The 17,148-nt window shown below is 41.7% G+C and overlaps 1 protein-coding gene and 29 non-coding genes across 30 annotated transcripts in view; all 30 read right to left on the bottom strand.

Moving 5' to 3' along the window:
- LOC117306911 (leucine-rich repeats and immunoglobulin-like domains protein 3) overlaps positions 1 to 8,134 on the bottom strand; it is an 81,644-nt gene extending 73,510 nt beyond the window's left edge. Inside the window, exon 1 of the mRNA XM_033791479.1 lies at positions 7,394 to 8,134. The gene's annotated coding sequence lies outside the window, so the exon portion shown is untranslated. The remainder of the gene's footprint in view (positions 1 to 7,393) is intronic.
- A 1,203-nt stretch (positions 8,135 to 9,337) lies between these two features.
- On the bottom strand, positions 9,338 to 9,454 carry Trnal-caa. The gene is made up of 2 exons: positions 9,417 to 9,454; positions 9,338 to 9,383 (listed from the first exon to the last, which is right to left on the bottom strand). It is a non-coding gene; the product is annotated as a tRNA-Leu (tRNA).
- A 71-nt stretch (positions 9,455 to 9,525) lies between these two features.
- Trnal-uaa lies at positions 9,526 to 9,645 on the bottom strand. The gene is made up of 2 exons: positions 9,608 to 9,645; positions 9,526 to 9,571 (listed from the first exon to the last, which is right to left on the bottom strand). It is a non-coding gene; the product is annotated as a tRNA-Leu (tRNA).
- A 73-nt stretch (positions 9,646 to 9,718) lies between these two features.
- Trnal-caa lies at positions 9,719 to 9,837 on the bottom strand. The gene is made up of 2 exons: positions 9,800 to 9,837; positions 9,719 to 9,764 (listed from the first exon to the last, which is right to left on the bottom strand). It is a non-coding gene; the product is annotated as a tRNA-Leu (tRNA).
- Positions 9,838 to 9,908: 71 nt separating this feature from the next.
- Positions 9,909 to 10,028, bottom strand: Trnal-uaa. Its single transcript has 2 exons — positions 9,991 to 10,028; positions 9,909 to 9,954 (listed from the first exon to the last, which is right to left on the bottom strand). It is a non-coding gene; the product is annotated as a tRNA-Leu (tRNA).
- Positions 10,029 to 10,102: 74 nt separating this feature from the next.
- On the bottom strand, positions 10,103 to 10,222 carry Trnal-caa. The gene is made up of 2 exons: positions 10,185 to 10,222; positions 10,103 to 10,148 (listed from the first exon to the last, which is right to left on the bottom strand). It is a non-coding gene; the product is annotated as a tRNA-Leu (tRNA).
- A 74-nt stretch (positions 10,223 to 10,296) lies between these two features.
- Trnal-caa lies at positions 10,297 to 10,415 on the bottom strand. Its single transcript has 2 exons — positions 10,378 to 10,415; positions 10,297 to 10,342 (listed from the first exon to the last, which is right to left on the bottom strand). It is a non-coding gene; the product is annotated as a tRNA-Leu (tRNA).
- Positions 10,416 to 10,486: 71 nt separating this feature from the next.
- On the bottom strand, positions 10,487 to 10,606 carry Trnal-uaa. The gene is made up of 2 exons: positions 10,569 to 10,606; positions 10,487 to 10,532 (listed from the first exon to the last, which is right to left on the bottom strand). It is a non-coding gene; the product is annotated as a tRNA-Leu (tRNA).
- Positions 10,607 to 10,680: 74 nt separating this feature from the next.
- On the bottom strand, positions 10,681 to 10,800 carry Trnal-caa. The gene is made up of 2 exons: positions 10,763 to 10,800; positions 10,681 to 10,726 (listed from the first exon to the last, which is right to left on the bottom strand). It is a non-coding gene; the product is annotated as a tRNA-Leu (tRNA).
- Positions 10,801 to 10,872: 72 nt separating this feature from the next.
- On the bottom strand, positions 10,873 to 10,992 carry Trnal-caa. Its single transcript has 2 exons — positions 10,955 to 10,992; positions 10,873 to 10,918 (listed from the first exon to the last, which is right to left on the bottom strand). It is a non-coding gene; the product is annotated as a tRNA-Leu (tRNA).
- Positions 10,993 to 11,063: 71 nt separating this feature from the next.
- Trnal-caa lies at positions 11,064 to 11,183 on the bottom strand. Its single transcript has 2 exons — positions 11,146 to 11,183; positions 11,064 to 11,109 (listed from the first exon to the last, which is right to left on the bottom strand). It is a non-coding gene; the product is annotated as a tRNA-Leu (tRNA).
- Positions 11,184 to 11,257: 74 nt separating this feature from the next.
- Positions 11,258 to 11,377, bottom strand: Trnal-caa. The gene is made up of 2 exons: positions 11,340 to 11,377; positions 11,258 to 11,303 (listed from the first exon to the last, which is right to left on the bottom strand). It is a non-coding gene; the product is annotated as a tRNA-Leu (tRNA).
- Positions 11,378 to 11,448: 71 nt separating this feature from the next.
- Trnal-caa lies at positions 11,449 to 11,568 on the bottom strand. The gene is made up of 2 exons: positions 11,531 to 11,568; positions 11,449 to 11,494 (listed from the first exon to the last, which is right to left on the bottom strand). It is a non-coding gene; the product is annotated as a tRNA-Leu (tRNA).
- Positions 11,569 to 11,642: 74 nt separating this feature from the next.
- Positions 11,643 to 11,759, bottom strand: Trnal-caa. Its single transcript has 2 exons — positions 11,722 to 11,759; positions 11,643 to 11,688 (listed from the first exon to the last, which is right to left on the bottom strand). It is a non-coding gene; the product is annotated as a tRNA-Leu (tRNA).
- Positions 11,760 to 11,832: 73 nt separating this feature from the next.
- On the bottom strand, positions 11,833 to 11,952 carry Trnal-caa. The gene is made up of 2 exons: positions 11,915 to 11,952; positions 11,833 to 11,878 (listed from the first exon to the last, which is right to left on the bottom strand). It is a non-coding gene; the product is annotated as a tRNA-Leu (tRNA).
- Positions 11,953 to 12,354: 402 nt separating this feature from the next.
- On the bottom strand, positions 12,355 to 12,471 carry Trnal-caa. Its single transcript has 2 exons — positions 12,434 to 12,471; positions 12,355 to 12,400 (listed from the first exon to the last, which is right to left on the bottom strand). It is a non-coding gene; the product is annotated as a tRNA-Leu (tRNA).
- A 74-nt stretch (positions 12,472 to 12,545) lies between these two features.
- Positions 12,546 to 12,665, bottom strand: Trnal-caa. Its single transcript has 2 exons — positions 12,628 to 12,665; positions 12,546 to 12,591 (listed from the first exon to the last, which is right to left on the bottom strand). It is a non-coding gene; the product is annotated as a tRNA-Leu (tRNA).
- A 72-nt stretch (positions 12,666 to 12,737) lies between these two features.
- Positions 12,738 to 12,857, bottom strand: Trnal-caa. Its single transcript has 2 exons — positions 12,820 to 12,857; positions 12,738 to 12,783 (listed from the first exon to the last, which is right to left on the bottom strand). It is a non-coding gene; the product is annotated as a tRNA-Leu (tRNA).
- Positions 12,858 to 12,929: 72 nt separating this feature from the next.
- Trnal-caa lies at positions 12,930 to 13,049 on the bottom strand. Its single transcript has 2 exons — positions 13,012 to 13,049; positions 12,930 to 12,975 (listed from the first exon to the last, which is right to left on the bottom strand). It is a non-coding gene; the product is annotated as a tRNA-Leu (tRNA).
- Positions 13,050 to 13,122: 73 nt separating this feature from the next.
- Positions 13,123 to 13,242, bottom strand: Trnal-caa. The gene is made up of 2 exons: positions 13,205 to 13,242; positions 13,123 to 13,168 (listed from the first exon to the last, which is right to left on the bottom strand). It is a non-coding gene; the product is annotated as a tRNA-Leu (tRNA).
- Positions 13,243 to 13,315: 73 nt separating this feature from the next.
- Trnal-caa lies at positions 13,316 to 13,432 on the bottom strand. Its single transcript has 2 exons — positions 13,395 to 13,432; positions 13,316 to 13,361 (listed from the first exon to the last, which is right to left on the bottom strand). It is a non-coding gene; the product is annotated as a tRNA-Leu (tRNA).
- Positions 13,433 to 13,694: 262 nt separating this feature from the next.
- Trnal-caa lies at positions 13,695 to 13,814 on the bottom strand. The gene is made up of 2 exons: positions 13,777 to 13,814; positions 13,695 to 13,740 (listed from the first exon to the last, which is right to left on the bottom strand). It is a non-coding gene; the product is annotated as a tRNA-Leu (tRNA).
- A 72-nt stretch (positions 13,815 to 13,886) lies between these two features.
- Positions 13,887 to 14,006, bottom strand: Trnal-caa. Its single transcript has 2 exons — positions 13,969 to 14,006; positions 13,887 to 13,932 (listed from the first exon to the last, which is right to left on the bottom strand). It is a non-coding gene; the product is annotated as a tRNA-Leu (tRNA).
- A 72-nt stretch (positions 14,007 to 14,078) lies between these two features.
- Positions 14,079 to 14,198, bottom strand: Trnal-caa. Its single transcript has 2 exons — positions 14,161 to 14,198; positions 14,079 to 14,124 (listed from the first exon to the last, which is right to left on the bottom strand). It is a non-coding gene; the product is annotated as a tRNA-Leu (tRNA).
- A 72-nt stretch (positions 14,199 to 14,270) lies between these two features.
- Trnal-caa lies at positions 14,271 to 14,390 on the bottom strand. The gene is made up of 2 exons: positions 14,353 to 14,390; positions 14,271 to 14,316 (listed from the first exon to the last, which is right to left on the bottom strand). It is a non-coding gene; the product is annotated as a tRNA-Leu (tRNA).
- Positions 14,391 to 14,463: 73 nt separating this feature from the next.
- Trnal-caa lies at positions 14,464 to 14,583 on the bottom strand. The gene is made up of 2 exons: positions 14,546 to 14,583; positions 14,464 to 14,509 (listed from the first exon to the last, which is right to left on the bottom strand). It is a non-coding gene; the product is annotated as a tRNA-Leu (tRNA).
- Positions 14,584 to 14,655: 72 nt separating this feature from the next.
- Trnal-caa lies at positions 14,656 to 14,775 on the bottom strand. The gene is made up of 2 exons: positions 14,738 to 14,775; positions 14,656 to 14,701 (listed from the first exon to the last, which is right to left on the bottom strand). It is a non-coding gene; the product is annotated as a tRNA-Leu (tRNA).
- Positions 14,776 to 14,848: 73 nt separating this feature from the next.
- Trnal-caa lies at positions 14,849 to 14,968 on the bottom strand. The gene is made up of 2 exons: positions 14,931 to 14,968; positions 14,849 to 14,894 (listed from the first exon to the last, which is right to left on the bottom strand). It is a non-coding gene; the product is annotated as a tRNA-Leu (tRNA).
- A 73-nt stretch (positions 14,969 to 15,041) lies between these two features.
- On the bottom strand, positions 15,042 to 15,158 carry Trnal-caa. Its single transcript has 2 exons — positions 15,121 to 15,158; positions 15,042 to 15,087 (listed from the first exon to the last, which is right to left on the bottom strand). It is a non-coding gene; the product is annotated as a tRNA-Leu (tRNA).
- A 71-nt stretch (positions 15,159 to 15,229) lies between these two features.
- On the bottom strand, positions 15,230 to 15,346 carry Trnal-caa. Its single transcript has 2 exons — positions 15,309 to 15,346; positions 15,230 to 15,275 (listed from the first exon to the last, which is right to left on the bottom strand). It is a non-coding gene; the product is annotated as a tRNA-Leu (tRNA).
- Between the last annotated feature and the right edge of the window lie 1,802 nt (positions 15,347 to 17,148).

The following is a 17,148-nucleotide window of genomic DNA, read 5'->3' on the forward strand; positions in this document are numbered from 1 at the left end:
TTTTCAATTTGAATTTATTTCAGATGGAATTTATTTCTGCTCAGGATATTAGCGATGGCTGTATAACCTGGGAGCAATTAACACCGAAGTAATCGCAGGAGAAGTGGACGGCCTTAATAATAAAGATTTTAACGAGAAAAATGCCACCTGTAACCAATATAAAATAACTAACAAGAAAAGACCCTTCACACGGTTGGCAAGTTGAAGATCAGCAGATCATTGAGATGCACATGGAGATGATCAGGTTAAACGAGACCAGACAGTGTTGGGGGTAGGGCCACCGTCCATCATAATGATAATTCGATAACGCGTGGAGGAAGTCGCCTCTTATGACCTCTGCGTCCATGTCATCCCCCACGAGATCCCAAACTTCCTCCCGAATTTATCAGGGTGGCAAATAGGCGGCAATTAGAACCATTTAGAGTCAATTAAGAGGTGATGTTTTTTATGAAAGTGTTGGGTGTTCTTTATTACGGGGTTGGAGATGTAACACCCATGTAGAAAGAGGGGGCGGGATGGGTGTGGCGGGGAGGTTTCTGCTTGAGACGTTTCAGACTGTGTTCCATACGGAAAGTTCTTCCTGCGCAGAGACATAACCGCTCCAGATTTTCGGCGATAATTTTATCTTAAAAACGTTTGTTAATGATATCTTCACAGGTTCGTTTATTGTGAAATGTAATTTATATAGGATTAAAAAACTGAAAGGTTCAAAAACCAAAGGTATACTTTGCCTTTAAACACGATGCTCAATACTAGAATTCATTCCAAAGCCTTGTTTTCAAACATTGATCAGGGTAGCAGTTTCTAAAAAAACGACAGCATTTCTAGCACAAATAATGAGCATATCTGTTACAAAATCTTAACAACGTTGTCCGCACCCTAAAACTTGGTTTATTTTAAGCTATATTCTTCATGCTTGTCACTGATGTCTCGAAGGAAAAATGATTTACAACTGGTTGTCTCCTAATCGAAAATGTGCATCAGTAATAATGTGGTTCAATCCCAGGCAAAATGTATTGGAAGATACTGTTTCCCCATGCCCGGAGGAGTATTCTACAGCAAATCCCTTGATAGGTAGACAAGCGGGAAGGATCAACCGTCTGTCCCGCAGGCACAGTGGTGAAGAACACACCCTCATTGCCCGAAACTCGATACGGAAGCCCCAACTTAATGTGTCAAGTAATACTTGGAAATGATCTAACAAGACTAACAATAATATAGCGGAACATGAATTAATTTGAGGGAAGATCAATAGTGGTGCTCGGATTTGTTCCTGTAAGGACATTTCAAGTTTCACATAAATTATCTACCGGGGAGTATATGTAAATCAGACGCGAGTTTCGAGTTACCAAGTGAAGGAAACAAGAACTTCGTGGATTATCAAAGCTCGGTTACTAAATAGCAGTTTATTTAAGACTCGGCAAAACGTATGAGAATACTGAGCAATGATATGAGTTAAGAAGAACGGCTGGAACACGGCAGTCAAGATAAGACTTGCAGCCGAAGAATATTTTACGAAACTTGAAGCGCGCCCTCTATCAAATAATCAAAGAAACACACTTTTTGAGATTGAATGGCATCATCCCACGCGCGGTTAGCCAACATATTTCAAAGCGTTCGGTTATAATTGGTGGCAACCCATTAGTTAAACTGTAACTGAGAAAAAACGTCGTTTTGTCGTTATAGTTTAAACACATTAGGAGGTGGGGTGCCGAGTAGAGAAGGGGTATGAGCGGGGGGGGGGGGGGGCTCAATGTCCCCACCTTTGGCTACCATTGAAGGTCAGTATTACCGATTTATACAAGGTTGATATATGGCATTACACTTATATTCATCTGTTTTCTTGTACATGTATCGTTATTGTTTTATGATCATATTTTATGGATCTTAATTTTGGACCTTTTAATTATTTAGTTTTTATGGTTAAAATGTTCTTGTTGTAAAGCGCCTGGGAGCATTTTTTTATTATTAATATTATTATTATTATTTCAGAGAAGTGTCCGATTTTGGCGTCTTATGCAATGCGTCCAAATCCATTGTTTAAACAGTGCACTGCGTGCAAAGGAACCACTTGAACATCCTTTCGACATTAGCGCCACAGCCGAACTTAGACACAGAAATTGTCTTGAATTTAAAACCAAAAGTAAAACATATCACTGCGGTACTGTTCAAATTTTGAAAGAAAAACCAATTCAACTCAGCCATTTACAAATCCCATTTTCTTTTACTAACATTAATTAATTTCGCCCAACACTTTCGTGTACATAAACTGTTGTCTTCCTGGTTATGAGTTCGTTAATGAGATTACAACGGTGATGAGTCATAACTAGGTAAAATTCATACTCAACAAGACACTTAGAGTGGTTCGACCCCTTCGATCTCCCTTGATAATCAAACCGCTCATAATTTCATTCAGCTCATACTTTGTATGAATATTAATAGGAACCAACACCAATAACTAAAAGCGCCCGTTTAATCCCATTGTGTGTGCGTGTGTGTGATTTTGTCTTCCTTCATTAAAAATAAGAATGCACCGGGTCACTGGCCGGTGTTATTGTGACCTCTAACCCCTGGACGTGGTCACTGGCACCCTGTCTTGCTTTCGTTGGCATCCACCCCTTTACCTTTCTCGTTTAATTACTGAGTGTCAAGGGTTCTGCGAACACTAAACACCTGGTGAGTCGGGACCCTGACCGCATGCGGATGCTATTACATACAGGTATAGTCTGGTTCTTCAGTATCGCGTCATATTTGACCTGCCTCATTAGCAAGGAGAAAATAAGCCGAATTTGTGTTTTGTTGCTTTCTGTAAATTTGGCAAGGTCAACTTTTATGAAGTCGATGCTGATAATTCACCTCAATCAACCTCAATTAAGACATTGTTGATTTTCAATTCAACACAAATTCAGTTTCTCAAAGGCATGCAGGGAGTTCATTCTCACTTGAATGTTTCTTTTCTTATAATTTCCTTTCTTTTATTTTGTTTATGAAGTCAAGGAGCAGTCACATCAAAAACGAACTTAATCCCTGTACTAGCCAAGAACCCAATAGGGAGAAGACAATTGAGGAAGTTTAAGGTTTAGATTATGTTGGAGGATAACCCATGAGAACAATTCCAGGGAAAACCCACTTGTAATTTAGTCCGTGGGAGTGTTTTAATGATTTATTGAAGATATTTGAAATTTAAGTACAATGTGTTTTCGCGACCTTTGGGGGAGAAAACTACTTATTTATTAGGGGATCTGCCCCTGTAAACTTTAACATGCATATTCATTAGTAGATCTGCTCCTGCAAAATAAAGATTAGAATGTGCCTACAATTCTGACAACCAGGGACACGCAGGCAAACAGCTCGCGCGAAGAATGGATTACGAACGCGGTTGGCCCATGTATCGTATAGGCCATCATTTAACATTCTTTGTGTTTTTGTCGTCAGCATTTTGTATTGTCATTGTGTAATTGTCTTGCCCTTGTTTCTTCTTCGATGTTTATTTGTTTGTTTGTTTGTTTGTTTTCTTGTCTGTATAAAGGCTGTTGTCTACAAGCCACGGCTTAACTAACAGCCTCATGGTCTCGCTCCTGTATTGTACATAGTTAATTCCTAGTTTTTAATTTATTATTTGCTTTTAGTTTATATTGTTTTTCTGTATAATTTAATATACTTTAGATTTGTTAAATTTCTATGTACTGTTTAATTCTCACAATTTTTTTTTCTCAACAAGAGTATGGAATAAACGTGTATTGAATTTAATCCAACGACGTTTACAATTTCCAAGAAACATATAGCCTACATGCTCAACTTTACCTGTTGAAATTTTGATTGAAATGGTGCTCGCTTGTGTCTAGGGTGTGCTTTGTATGTTTATTTTCCCTTCTCTTGCGCAGTGGCAAAAGGGTGAGGTAGGATTAAGTTACCATTTCATCTATAAGATTGCCATCGCTTGACACGTCGTCATTTTTCACGACGATTGGTACCCAACGCAAGTGGGTCTACAACCTTTAAATGATCACAATTCATGAAATCACTTTATTTTTGTCCAATGAACCGAAACTGTTCCATTACTTATTGCTGTTTACAGGTTAACAATTACTTAATACAGGAGTAATGGACCGGTCGTGTTTTTCTGAAAAGCACACACATTTTGTTCAACAAGGGTGTTTTTTCGTTTATATTATTCTCTTACAACTTCGATGACGAAGTGAGTCTAATTTCCACACAATTGTTTATTTTTGCACAATAATTATGTTGAGATAAACCAAGTGAGAATGCTGGACGAGTCCAATACCTGCAAGAAGTGAATGAGACAAAATTGCGCATTTTAACGGGGCAAAATGCGAATGTGCGCGAGACTAAACAATGTTATTTTATTTATTTTTTGAGGGGTGGGGGGGGGGGGGCACATACTTTTAACAGCCGAGAAGGCCAACCTTTCCCACTTTGTATTGTGTGTATAATACACCACACAGGAGCACCCAATAAATAGTTCTGGAAACTATTGAAGATGCATGGCCGTTTTGTCAATACAACACGTAGGAGAACACTTGTGCCGCATTTCTAACAAGGCTTAAGATTAATGTCTCTTTTCACCTTAGCTGAGGTTGACAGGGCCCCAGGGAGGAATTTGTCCCGACCCGGTTTCACTGATACAACATTCAACTCTCTGTGTGTATAAAGCACCATGGGACGAGTCTTGAGTACGGGGCAAGTACAGAGTTAGTTTAATGTTGCAGGTACCTTAGCATTTATGCTAATGACATCCTCAAATGTCAAGTTATTTACTCATCTCCTACGAGTTATAATTTTGAAACATACGAAAACTACATAATTTGTTCAGGGATATATTTAAAGATATACGAGTTGTTCAAATTGATTTGCCATTATGTGGACATGTTTGAGAGATGTTTTTAGGGCATATATTTAGATCCGTTATGAAAACTAAATGTTCTTAGAAACTGGCACACTTGTAAACCATTTTCAGTCTTCACTGCGTGGTAATGACCTTTGTCGATGGCTTGCTGAATGGACCTCGCTCTCCGTAACAGCGGCCAGCCACCAATCAAAGGTTCGTTGTCCAAACTTGAAAGTGAAAGTTTCTTTAAAATGTGGTGAAATTCACTGAAATTGTAGCGTGTAAGTATCGATAGTTACTTACTTACAGTTGTGTTGACTCCGAATGCTCAATACTGTTCTTTTTCAAGTGTGAGTTGAATTGAATTAAAATTCTAAACCCACCCGATTTTTTTCTTTTTTTTTCAAATAAGAAAACAGCAAGTTGGGAAGCCATTGTATAAATTGTATACCAAAGTGTTCAATCGAATTATTTATCAGTTCTTACGGATTCTCGAGTACAAATAGAAAACTCTTTTATAAACCTGTGGACTAATACACCAAAATATCGATACAATGCCTAACGGTGAGTAAAAACAACACTATATCCAGTTATGTCAATAGTATGTACAAAATTAGCCATTCAGTGCATGTCACTATTGAACTAGCAGAAAATTGAAATTAAATTCACAGAAACTATATTATTCCTTAGTACAGTGCAATGTTATTAATGAGGTAGGGCTAGAATTCATCGCGGCCGCTCGATACGTGAACCGTTCGTGGACCGGCCACCGTATAATAGAGCAAGTGTGAGCGGGCTCTCCTAGCCCCTACGTGCCTCGGGCTTAAAACGGCAGGACTCGACGCCCAACAAATACGCTCGTGTGTTTTCTTCCCCGGCCCTGTGTGTGTGCGGAGGGCCCCTTTACATTGGATTATATTAATAGTCATGAATCAGTTAAACCACGATTTTTTTTCAATGATAAATACAGACTACTGTATATGGAACTGCATACACACCCAGCTGCTACTGCTGCTGCAAAACGTCTTAATTATTTTCCAATCTCGATATGTCACGAAACGATTATTCAATGAAAATCACGCAGCAGTCCAGGAGAGTTTGTCAATCGAAAAAAAATCAGAGGCCATTTTTATGCAACTTGGGAATTGAAATATATCCGTATTTGTCGAGCAGACAGAACTGGGTGTTTTTGTATTGTCCAAAAAAAAAAGGAAAAGAAATGTGCCCTTTCTATATCTGTTCTTTAGTTGAGTGATTCGGATCAGGAATTTGTGTTCATACAATTCACATCAAAGCAAACCGCGACTATCAAACTCAGGAATAATTTGTCATCTTAAAACTGGTTTCTTTTCCCGCGTCCTTCGAACCAACCGAGCCATGAAATTAGCACAGTGAACTGCTTTTATGGATCCATAAATACCAACACATACGGTGTCGACTTGGAACTAGGGGGTAAATATTCTGTGGGATATAGGCCAATAGGTATTGTTGGGAGTCTTTTGACACATACTTAAAATGACACACTCATGTAAGAAATATGTGCATTCGACACTCACCTGTCAATTTATATCTTGGAATGAAACACATCGGCTACAATAGTTTTTAAACTGTAGTGTTCCGTGTATAGAAAATGAAAGATTCTCGGTACATTTTGGATATAAATCTAAGCCTAACCGAGAAACACATCAAATACTCCTAACGAAATATTACCAAATAGTTAAAGGCAGTGGACACTATTGGTAATTGTCAGGAATAGCCTTCACAGCTGGTGTATCTCAACATATGCATAAAATAACAAACCTGTGAAAATTTGAGCTCAATCGGTCATCGAAATTGCGAGATAATAATGAAAGAAAAAAACACCCTTGTCACACGTAGTTGTGTGCGTTTAGATGGTTGATTTCCAGACCTCAAGTTCTAAATCTGAGGTCTCGAAATCAAATTCGTGGAAAATTACTTCTTTCTCGAAAACTATGGCACTTCAGAGGGAGCCGTTTCTCACAATGTTTTATACCATCAACCTCTCCCCATTACTCGTCACCAAAAAAAGGTTTTATGCTAATAATTATTTTGAGTAATTACCAATAGTGCCCACTGCCTTTAACCGACTTAGTCCCAGAACCCAACAGAGCTCTGATTCAATTCAAGGCTGGCGAAGCTTAGGCCACTAAGTGTTCCGCAAGGATCAACGTTTGGTCCTCAAGGAAATGCAAGTTTTAATTTACGCAAATTATAAAAAAGAAAGTAGAACAATTATAATGTAATTAATAGAGTCGCACTGTCAGACACATTATCCACAAACACCTTTTGAATTATAGCTACCTTGACATTTTTGTGGTTGCTGTGAATTTCTATTATCGCAAACACGCAAAAAAAAACACGCAAAAAAAAGTCAAATCAAGTTGTAGCCATTGACTGTGGCATTTTCATCCACTCCTAACTGCGTGTATACGTACGTCTGGAATTGAATTATTCAATCTTGCCTATTTCCGTCCCCATATTGAATCATTATATAAAATGCGGTGGAAAATAAGTACAGCTTACCTCTCAGTTCAAAGTATACATGTGCTTTATCAGGTGAAACCATACATGATCTCCAAATTCAGACTGATGATTATGACAACGAGTCGTGTTCATCAAGCGTTAGTGTAAACTGGACGGTGTGTGTGTCAGACTCAGACGCGACTAGCTCTACCACGAGCTCGCTCCCCAAAGCCTCGTTCTCTCGGTCCAGAATTTATGTCATTGTTGTGGTTCAAAATAAACAATTTGTAACTTTATAGCTACGTATAGAGATGTAGAGAAATAAATCCGTTTGTCGTGTATTAGAGACCGGAGACAGAATAACCCTCCAGATATCCCTCGTCAAGCTAGGCGGACCTCAGCGCTCAATCGACGGCGTGATCCGAGTCTCAAAACTTGGCTCTGCTCGGTTGGCCGGGGAGCACGCGTGTGTGGATCTTTTGGGGTTCTTAGCTGTGTCTTTTTTCTACTTCTACTCCTCCTCATGAGAAGTATCAATGCACGTAATTATAAAACGCAGTCTTCTTGCGTGCTCTTCTTGTAGGCAAGTGGTCACTGCTTACAACTAGATGGTGAGTTCTTCATGTTTACTCACGATCGAACGAGGATCGAAAAGTGTGTCAATACCGACCGTGGTATCAGCACATAGTGAGCGGCGTTTTTCTAATGGAGTTTTTCTCACTCTGTGCCTTACAAAACACTGCGTTTGTTAGTCTCTATCATGAAATATTCTTGGCCACGGAAGGTGTTGAAAAGGTCACTCACGCATGTAATCACATTAAAATTCCCTGGGCCCACCTTCGATGAGGAGAGTGAGCTGGGCGATTTACAGTTGTTGAGTGTGGCGATAAAATATCGCTAAAGGGAGGTGGAAAACCCCAATATGTAAAAAGATGAGCTGTTGATTTCAGGGCGGTGCGAAAGATTATCTGCAGAGCACAACTTCAGAGCGCTTCTCTCGTATTGTCCAGCTTCGATTTCAACAACTTGAGCTCGCAAATGGACAGCGTACAGGTATTGCTATGACAAGAAATGAATATCAATATTTCAGTCTTTGACACTCGATAAACCGTCACTCCGATATGACGCACGTCTAGTATGAAAACTGAGCCGGAGAACAGTTGTCGCAACCGAGAATATGGCAAATCGAACTGCCTCATATCCCGGTCATGAAAACCATATTATTAAGAACACAAATTTCTTACGGGCAGTCTTATTTTCAATTGCTTGCAAAACGAAGGCAATCTGCACACTTTATCTTACGTAAAGCCGAACAGGACCGCACATTTTGTTTTGAGGGGGAAGCACGATGGGAAATTTTATCTCGGATAAATTGCTACGGCGGGATAGAATTAGTGACCGGGCCACTTATATGATGTTGGCCCAACATGAGGTCATGGGCTGGGGGTGGCAACACGCTGAATGCAAGCATATTGATTTCACCTTCAGTTCGCACCTTCAGTGTACAATAACCTCATAACAGGGGCATTCTCAAGGTTTTGACTTCTTTTTTTTGAAGGTACTGCCGCGTAACAGTGTGATTGCTCTTAATTTGCAGACGAGAGATGCGGTTGCAGCTGTGTTTTGCTTGGATATGAATAACACAGAGGGCCTTATTGGCATTGGTTAACTTATTAATAATGATCGAAAAGAAAATTAAATTTATAACTTTCAATCTTCAAGGAGGAAATAATCTTCAGCACTCGGAGATGAAATTAATGAAACACTTCAGTTAAGAATTATAATATAAAGTAGAATTATCCATGCAGCTTTGTGAGAAGTGGTATTCGAACTCGGGCCTCCAAAAGGACACCAGATCACCAACAAGCACTGTAGTCAGTGAAGGCTTAGCACCATGAGTCTGGCGCCTTAAACCGCTCGGCCATCCTGACACGATATGAGACAGGCAAACGGGTGGGCCAAAAATACGGGTGAAAATTCACTTCGATTTTTGACAAAAATAAATGTCAGAAGTGGGATTCGAACCCACGCCTCCAGTTGGAGACCAGAACACCCATCACCGCACTCAGTGAAGGCTTAGCACCTTGAGTCTGGCGCCTTAGACCGCTCGGCCATCCTGACACGATATAAGACAGTCAAAATGATACACACAAATACGGGTGAAAATTCACTTCGATCTTGACAAAAAGAAATGTCAGAAGTGGGATTCGAACCCACGCCTCCAATTGGAGACCAGAATCCTCACAATCACTGTATTCAGTGAAGGCTTAGTAACTTAAGTCTGGCGCCTTAGACCGCTCGGCCATCCTGACAAGATATTAGACAGGTAAACTGGTACGCGAAAATAATGGTGAAAATTCAATTCAGTCTCTAAAAAAATAGTAATGTCAGAAGTGGGATTCGAACCCACGCCTCCAATTGGAGACCAGAATCCTCACAATCACTGTATACAGTGAAGCTTAGCACCTTGAGTCTGGCGCCTTAGACCGCTCGGCCATCCTGACACGATATAAGACAGTCAAAATGATACACACAAATACGGGTGAAAATTCACTTCGATCTTGACAAAAAGAAATGTCAGAAGTGGGATTCGAACCCACGCCTCCAATTGGAGACCAGAATCCTCACAATCACTGTATTCAGTGAAGGCTTAGTACCTTAAGTCTGGCGCCTTAAACCGCTCGGCCATCCTGACAAGATATTAGACAGGTAAACTGGTACGCGAAAATAATGGTGAAAATTCAATTCAGTCTCTAAAAATAAAAGTAATGTCAGAAGTGGGATTCGAACCCACGCCTCCAATTGGAGACCAGAATCCTCACAATCACTGTATACAGTGAAGGCTTAGCACCTTGAGTCTGGCGCCTTAGACCGCTCGGCCATCCTGACACGATATGAGACAGGTAAACTGGTACGCAAAAATAATGGTGAAAATTCACTTCAGTCTCTACAAAAAAAACTAATGTCAGAAGTGGGATTTGAACCCACGCCTCCAATTGGAGACCAGAATCCTCACAATCACTGTATACAGTGAAGCTTAGCACCTTGAGTCTGGCGCCTTAGACCGCTCGGCCATCCTGACACGATATAAGACAGTCAAAATGATACACACAAATACGGGTGAAAATTCACTTCGATCTTGACAAAAAGAAATGTCAGAAGTGGGATTCGAACCCACGCCTCCAATTGGAGACCAGAATCCTCACAATCACTGTATTCAGTGAAGGCTTAGTACCTTAAGTCTGGCGCCTTAGACCGCTCGGCCATCCTGACAAGATATTAGACAGGTAACCTGGTACGCGAAAATAATGGTGAAAATTCAATTCAGTCTCTAAAAATAAAAGTAATGTCAGAAGTGGGATTCGAACCCACGCCTCCAATTGGAGACCAGAATCCTCACAATCACTGTATACAGTGAAGGCTTAGCACCTTGAGTCTGGCGCCTTAGACCGCTCGGCCATCCTGACACGATATGAGACAGGCAAACTGGTGTGCAAAAAATACGGGTGAAATTAACTTCAGTCTCGACAAAAATGTAATGTCAGAAGTGGGATTCGAACCCACGCCTCCAAATGGAGACCAGAACACTCATAATCACTGTATTCAGTGAAGGCTTAGCACCTTGAGTCTGGCGCCTTAGACTGCTCGGCCATCCTGACACGATATAAGACAGTCAAAATGATACACACAAATACGGGTGAAAATTCACTTCGATCTTGACAAAAAGAAATGTCAGAAGTGGGATTCGAACCCACGCCTCCAATTGGAGACCAGAATCCTCACAATCTCTGTATACAGTGAAGGCTTAGCACCTTGAGTCTGGCGCCTTAGACCGCTCGGCCATCCTGACACGATATGAGACAGGTAAACTGGTACGCAAAAATAATGGTGAAAATTCACTTCAGTCTCTACAAAAAAAAGTAATGTCAGAAGTGGGATTTGAACCCACGCCTCCAATTGGATACCAGAATCCTCACAATCACTGTATACAGTGAAGGCTTAGCACCTTGAGTCTGGCGCCTTAGACCGCTCGGCCATCCTGACACGACATAAGACAGTCAAAATGATACACACAAATACGGGTGAAAATTCACTTCGATCTTGACAAAAAGAAATGTCAGAAGTGGGATTCGAACCCACGCCTCCAATTGGAGACCAGAATCCTCACAATCACTGTATACAGTGAAGGCTTAGCACCTTGAGTCTGGCGCCTTAGACCGCTCGGCCATCCTGAAACGATATGAGAAAGGTATACTGGTACATAGAAAAATGGGTGACAATCCACATCTTAAAACGAAACAAAAATTAATGTCAGAAGTGGGATTCGAACCCACGCCTCCAGTTGGAGACCAGAACACCCATCACTGTGTTCAGTGTAGGCTTAGCACCTTGAGTCTGGCGCCTTAGACCGCTCGGCCATCCTGACACGATATGAGAAAGGCAAACTGGTAGGCAAAAAATACGGGTGGAATTCACTTCAGTCTCGACAAAAAAAGTAATGTCAGAAGTGGGATTCGAACCCACGCCTCCAATTGGAGACCAGAACACTCATAATCACTGCATTCAGTGAAGGCTTAGTACCTTGAGTGTGGCGCCTTAGACCGCTTGGCCATCCTGACACGATATGAGGCAGGCAAACTGATACACACAAATACGGGTGAAAATTCACTTCGATCTTGACAAAAAGAAATGTCAGAAGTGGGATTCGAAGCACCGCCTCCAGTTGGAGACTAGAACACCCATCACCGTACTCAGTGAAGGCTTAGCACCTTGAGTCTGGCGCCTTAGAACGCTCGGCCATCATGACACAACATGAGACAGGCAAACTGGTACGCGAAAATAATGGTGAAAATTCACTTCAGTCTCAAAAAAAAAAGTAATGTCAGAAGTGGGATTCGAACCCACGCCTACGAAGGCTTAGGCGCCTTAGACCGCTCGGCCATCCTGACACGATATGAGACAGGCAAACTGGTGGGCAAAAAATACGGGTGAAATTAACTTCAGTCTCGACAAAAATGCAATGTCAGAAGTGGGATTCGAACCCACGCCAACAATTGAAGACCAGAACACTCATCACCGTACTCAGTGAAGGCTTAGCACCTTGAGTCTGGCGCCTTAGACCGCTCGGCCATCCTGACACGATATGAGACAGGCAAACTGGTGGGCAAAAAATACGGGTGAAATTAACTTCAGTCTCGACAAAAAAAAGTAATGTCAGAAGTGGGATTCGAACCCACGCCTCCAATTGGAGACCAGAACACTCATAATCACTGTATTCAGTGAAGGCTTAGTACCTTGAGTCTGGCGCCTTAGACCGCTCGGCCATCCTGACACGATATGAGACAGGCAAACTGGTGTGAAAAAAATACGGGTGAAATTAACTTCAGTCTCGACAAAAATGTAATGTCAGAAGTGGGATTCGAACCCACGCCTCCAAATGGAGACCAGAACACTCATAATCACTGTATTCAGTGTAGGCTCAGCACCTTGAGTCTGGCGCCTTAGACCGCTCGGCCATCCTGACACGATATGAGACAGGCAAACTGGTGTGCAAAAAATACGGGTGAAATTAACTTCAGTCTCGACAAAAATGTAATGTCAGAAGTGGGATTCGAACCCACGCCTCCAAATGGAGACCAGAACACTCATAATCACTGTATTCAGTGAAGGCTAAGCACCTTGAGTCTGGCGCCTTAGACTGCTCGGCCATCCTGACACGATATGAGACAGGTAAACTGGTACGCGAAAATAATGGTGAAAATTCACTTCAGTCTCTACAAAAGAAGTAATGTCAGAAGTGGGATTCGAACCCACGCCTCCAGGTGGAGACCAGAATCCTTACAATCACTGTATACAGGGAAGGCTTAGCACCTTGAGTCTGGCGCCTTAGACCGCTCGGCCATCCTGACACGATATGAGCCAGGTACACTGGTACGCGAAAATAAGGGTGAAAATTCACTTCAGTCTCTACAAAAAAAGTAATGTCAGAAGTGGGATTCGAACCCACGCCTCCAATTGGAGACCAGAACACTCATCACCGTAGTCAGTGAAGGCTTAGCACCTTGAGTCTGGCGCCTTAGACCGCTCGGCCATCCTGACACGATATGAGACAGGCAAACTGATACACACAAATACGGGTAAAAATTCACTTCGATCTTGAAAAAAAGTAAAGTCAGAAATGGGATTCGAACCCTCGCCTACAATTGGAGACCAGAACACTCATCACCGTACTCAGTGAAGGCTTAGCACCTTGAGTCTGGCGCCTTAGACCGCTCGGCCATCCTGACACGATATGAGAAAGGCAAACTGGTGGGCAAAAAATACGGGTGAAATTCACTTCAGTCTCGACAAAAAAAAGTAATGTCAGAAGTGGGATTCGAACCCACGCCTCCAATTGGAGACCAGAACACTCTTAATCACTGTATTCAGTGAAGGCTTAGTACCTTGAGTCTGGCGCCTTAGACCGCTCGGCCATCCTGACACGATATGAGACAGGCAAACTGGTGTGCAAAAAATACGGGTGAAATTAACTTCAGTCTCGACAAAAATGTAATGTCAGAAGTGGGATTCGAACCCACGCCTCCAAATGGAGACCAGAACACTCATAATCACTGTATTCAGTGTAGGCTTAGCACCTTGAGTCTGGCGCCTTAGACCGCTCGGCCATCCTGACACGATATGAGACAGGCAAACTGGTAGGCAAAAAATACGGGTGGAATTCACTTCAGTCTCGACAAAAAAGTAATGTCAGAAGTGGGATTCGAACCCACGCCTCCAATTGGAGACCAGAACACTCATAATCAATGTATTCAGTGAAGGCTTAGTACCTTGAGTCTGGCGCCTTAGACCGCTCGGCCATCCTGACACTATATGAGACAGGCAAACTGGTGTGCAAAAGATATGGGTGAAATTAACTTCAGTTTCGACAAAAATGTAATGTCAGAAGTGGGATTCGAACCCACGCCTCCAAATGGAGACCAGAACACTCATAATCACTGTTTTCAGTGTAGGCTTAGCACCTTGAGTCTGGCGCCTTAGACCGCTCGGCCATCCTGACACGATATGAGACAGGCAAACTGGTAGGCAAAAAATACGGGTGGAATTCACTTCAGTCTCGACAAAAAAAGTAATATCAGAAGTGGGATTCGAACCCACGCCTCCAATTGGAGACCAGAACACTCATAATCACTGTATTCAGTGAAGGCTTAGTACCTTGAGTCTAGCGCCTTAGACCGCTCGGCCATCCTGACACGATATGAGACAGGCAAACTGGTGTGCAAAAAATACGGGTGAAATTAACATCAGTCTCGACAAAAATGTAATGTCAGAAGTGGGATTCGAACCCACGCCTCCAAATGGGGACCAGAACACTCATAATCACTGTATTCAGTGAAGGCTTAGCACCTTGAGTCTGGCGCCTTAGACCGCTCGGCCATCCTGACACGATATGAGACAGGTAAACTGGTAAGCGAAAATAATGGTGAAAATTCACTTCAGTCTCTACAAAAGAAGTAATGTCAGAAGTGGGATTCGAACCCACGCCTCCAGGTGGAGACCAGAATCCTTACAATCACTGTATACAGGGAAGGCTTAGCACCTTGAGTCTGGCGCCTTAGACCGCTCTGCCATCCTGACACGATATGAGCCAGGTACACTGGTACGCGAAAATAAGGGTGAAAATTCACTTCAGTCTCTACAAAAAAAGTAATGTCAGAAGTGGGATTCGAACCCACGCCTCCAATTGGAGACCAGAACACTCATCACCGTAGTCAGTGAAGGCTTAGCACCTTGAGTCTGGCGCCTTAGACCGCTCGGCCATCCTGACACGATATGAGACAGGCAAACTGATACACACAAATACGGGTGAAAATTCACTTCGATCTTGAAAAAAAGTAAAGTCAGAAATGGGATTCGAACCCACGCCTACAATTGGAGACCAGAACACTCATCACCGTACTCAGTGAAGGCTTAGCACCTTGAGTCTGGCGCCTTAGACCGCTCGGCCATCCTGACACGATATGAGAAAGGCAAACTGGTGGGCAAAAAATACGGGTGAAATTCACTTCAGTCTCGACAAAAAAAGTAATGTCAGAATTGGGATTCGAACCCACGCCTCCAATTGGAGACCAGAACACTCATAATCACTGTATTCTGTGAAGGCTTAGTACCTCGAGTCTTGCACCTTAGACCGCTCGGCCATCCTGACACGATATAATAATGGGAAATTGTTACACAAATTAATTTAACAAGAAGCAAAATGAATAAAAAGGTAGATATTATGGCAGATTCATCATTCCCCCTTTTCCCCTAGCCAGCAACGATCATCCTCAGCCTTTAAATGATGAAAATAGTCACTTAATTTTTTACGAACCTTGTTGGTTTGTTTTCTCTCAGGCTCGGTACTGTTGAGTTGAGGTTGACCAAGTTGATTACACCAATCTTTCGATAAAGGTAATGATTTGAAGCCAAATGATGGAAACTTCTTGAACATTTCCTGCCAGTGGACAGGTGAGGATTCGACGTACGATGGGCCGGTGTTCGAGGAGTCGCAGCTCAACATCAGTAATCACAAATTGTAGGTAGCTCACTCCCATTTGATTTATGAGTCTTATAGATACACAGTATGTATTATGGTAATTGGCCAAACAGTTCTCTATTATGAAAGGATTAGGATGGATATTATGAGGACATAAATAAGAGAATCCGTCATCTTTTAGAGACTGGTGCATGAGTTAATAGGCGCAGATGGCGACTGACCCAACAGATGACTCTATGGAAATAATTTAAGCACCGTCAAATAAATCATCCAGGACGGGACTTGTTTCTGTACAGTAATCTATTAATTCGTTGGATGAGAACTTCAAGACGTGCACATTGTGTAGTGGAAGAAAAAGGGAGAGAGCGAGAGAGAGAGAGAGAGAGAGAGAGAGAGAGAGAGAGAGAGAGAGAGAGAGAGAGAGAGACAGAGAGAGAGAGAGAGAGAGGGAGGGGGGGGATTACGTGCCAAGGCCATCCACAAAAGATGACTTAGGGATTTGGTTTTAATGACAATCCCCTAGTGAACAAGGGGAAAAAACATCACTAATAATAGGCCTTGTAGTTTTTATGTTTCCGTTTTTTATTTCAAACGTCGTATGAGTCAAGGCGAATGCACTTTAGAATAACTTGCAACAAATTGAAAAACCACTATCTAATACATCTGTACTCTAAAATAACTTTTTCGATTGTCTATTTCCAAGTCGTGTTGGAAAAAAACAGTTGAAAATTGAATTAAAGATACAGCGAGAAGGGTGGATGAGTTGACGTTAAATTCTGGTGGTTAAGGACGTGAGATAAACCAACCACTACACACAGAGGAAAGATTACACAACTTGTGTAAAATATTACCTGTTTTAGATGTAGTGGGCGAACACCATAACTATTAGGTAAAACTTTACCCAACAGGCGTTGGGTAATATCTTGCTTAATAGCTGTGTAAAAGTTTACATAAATATTGGGTAGTTTTCTTTACTGAATTGTTGGGTAAACCCACTCATGTAAAATATTACTTAATTGTGACGTAAGACTTTACCGCTTTACAATGTAAATAGTTGTGTAAAACTTTACATCAATATTGGGTATTTTTTTTTACTGAATTGCTGGGTATAAATCCACTCATGTAAAATAATTACTCAATTTTGAAGTATAGATTTTACCGATTTTTAATGTAAACTGTGTGCCTTTAAAACTGGTAATAATATACACAATGCTTGTGTTGAATACTAGCAAAGTGTTATTTCATGGAGTTTAGGGCTGTAATAAATGGACACATCATA

Source organism: Asterias rubens, chromosome 2 (assembly GCF_902459465.1).
Source record: "Asterias rubens chromosome 2, eAstRub1.3, whole genome shotgun sequence".
Taxonomy (NCBI): domain Eukaryota; kingdom Metazoa; phylum Echinodermata; class Asteroidea; order Forcipulatida; family Asteriidae; genus Asterias; species Asterias rubens.